A 2940-nucleotide genomic window follows, 5' to 3' on the forward strand; every position below is an offset into this window, starting at 1 on the left:
CGACAATATATATAGTACAAATTCTGTTCAGGATACATTTCTTTGCGTAGTGATATTTCTAAGTAAAGAAAAATTATCATCGGATAAAAATTATTCTTCATAATGTATATATACCATTAAAAAATAAAATTGCAATTGAAAATGAGTTTGAGATTAAACAAAAAAAACTTACCGATATGGAGCAAAAATGCCTTAAAAATAGATATATTAGTCTATCAATTCACAAAAACCGCAATGAAGAAAAACAGATATGCAAACTTTCCCCTAAAAAAATCAATGTTAGTCATTTTTTCCCAATTATTTAAATCTTACTTTTTAAGGTTTTAAACGAATATTTGCTTATGTTACTTCTGATTAAATGAAATAAGTTTTAAAATTGAATGGGTAATAAATGAATAAGTAATTAAATAAAAAAAGTTTTAAAAACTTTAAAGTTTGCTTTTTTCATTTAAGAATGAAGACTCTTTTGAAAGAAATAGTCACAGAAAATCTGTTCGTAAGAGTTGCAAGAATTACTGAAGCCCATTATAGAAACATGTCTCGAAAAGGGTTTTCTGACTCAAACAAATCTACGTGGCAAACAAAGCAGAATTACGATGTCTTTGTCTGGTCGGAACAAATTGCGTGTCAGATTTCACAAAAGGAAAACAGCGATGTTTGCATTTCATACATATATCATTTGTATTCAGTACACTTTAATTTGCATTATATTTATTCAAGAATGTGTGTTATTTTGGTTGAGAGAGACGTTTCTAAATGTATTCTGTTCAAATAGGTTGCTCAACATTTCTCATTTTCAACGACGCGGACAGAAAAAATATTTTTTGGGGTGTTCTCTTTGTTGAACTATTTATCAAACAACGAAATAATCAAATCACATTGTGAGAATTCTGTAATTATTTATTTAAAATTAATTGAAAATTCCCTCCTAAACAATGCATGGATTTTTGGAAATAATAAAATCTTAATGAAATATCACATGGATGTTTCAAAAATGTTTCAAACCTTCTAAGAATCTTTCATATTTTTATGTATCATCGAACGTTTGCTTTAATGAGGTGATTTTAGATTTATAACATTTTAATATAATATGAAATCTTTGAAATATATTAGTTTAGTTGCAAACTCAAGCTCTTTTCAGAGAGGATAATTGAAAGCGTTAACTGTTTTGAACAGGAATTCTTCAGTATAAATGTTGATAATTCCATTGACAGTGTTCTTTTTCTAAATCAAATCACAACAGAATAAAGCTGCAATTATTTCTTTTGAATGATATGGCAATTATAAATGAATCATTGTGTGCAGATGCAAATTATGTCCCACTCAATGTGGAATGAACAGTGAATGATTCAGATATACTTCTTGAAACCCTATAATAATTCTCGTACTTTCAAAATTTATTTTAATCATGTTTTAAAAGTAAAGCATAGGCTTATAATCTGAAGCATGTTAATTTCAGTTTGAAATTCTTTAATTACCATAGCAATATTTCGGAAAATTCTTATAAGTAATGTTATATATTACGAAACCGATCTATAGAACAAATAGTGAGTAAGTTGCAAAACCGCAATGTATATTCTAAATAAAAATTTATGGATGATGCACTCAAAGTGCCGGTACTTTATAATGTAATTTCATCCGGAATTTTGCTACAGTGCATGCTGTTTTGAAGATAACGAGCTATATTATATCCGAAACATCAAAAAGATGCTCAATGCAGGGTTCAAAGGTATACTTTTCGTCTCTGAAAATCTATTATAGTTTTATACGAACTATAAAAGATGCTTCAGGTATGTAAATTTGGAAATATAACATTTTATAGTAATTTCAAAATTTTTTCAATATGGATCCAGATTCAATTTTTTTTTCGATATAGTAATAAATTACAAAGAATTGACTGAAAGAAATTTAAATTAATCGTAAAAAAATGTGCCTATCCATATAATAATGAAAGTGCGTCGTATTTGCTTTTTCAAAAGATAGGTAGAAATGTGATATAGTTTTACAAACGACTTAAACTACAGAGAAATTCAATTAAAGAACAACGTCTGTGTTATACAGTAAGAAAAGTAATCTTTGCGTTCAATAAAAAGGATTTGGTTTTTGTTTTGGCTCTTTTTTGTTTGTATTTATTCTAAACATCTGATTATGTCAGAATATCAACCTATGATTACGTCTATTCTTAAATATCGTTTTTTATCATAAAAATAGGTTTTACATTGCGTTTAAACTATTCTAAACCTTTTTTCTCTGTTGAATGACACTGTTGAACCACGACATTTTTTGAAAGATAGGTACTGGTAGCTATGGTCCACCGTACTCCAAGTTAAAATTCTAGATGTGTACTGCATCTTAGCGAAAACTGAAGGCACATAAACCCCTTCTAATTTCCGTATGTGTATGTAATTTCTGCTCTTAAATCTGAAAAGCTTACATAATGTACGATAAATTCCAAATTAATTTCATGTGCTTTTTGATTTTAATTTCCCGGTTTAATATTCAATGTGTGTCATAACACAAATCTGTTGAAATAAATAAATATTTCAGCAAAAGAAATCATTATTCCGATACGAAGTTTTATCCAACCTGGTTGGGTTTTATCCTACTTCTAAAAAATAATTAATTTACTTTTAAAAATACAGGTTTTTTACATTAAATATTTTTGGTGAAGATAAACAAACTATCTTACAAATAAAAATGCAAGAAATTTTGCTCATAAAGTAAGCAATTTTATTTACGGGAAAAAAACTTTAGATTTTCTTTGATACTTTACTATTAATAAGAAGCTATTAATTAAGCTATTAAAACACTGAAAATTTATTTAATTAATATGAGACTTAAATTAATTTAATTACTTACTTAAGTAAAACAGCTTTTAATATAAAATTTTGTAGCTTAAATTAGCCATTTTACTTCTCATAAATTAAGCATTACTTTTTT

This window comes from Parasteatoda tepidariorum, chromosome 2, assembly GCF_043381705.1.
Source record: "Parasteatoda tepidariorum isolate YZ-2023 chromosome 2, CAS_Ptep_4.0, whole genome shotgun sequence".
NCBI classification, from domain to species: Eukaryota; Metazoa; Arthropoda; class Arachnida; order Araneae; family Theridiidae; genus Parasteatoda; species Parasteatoda tepidariorum.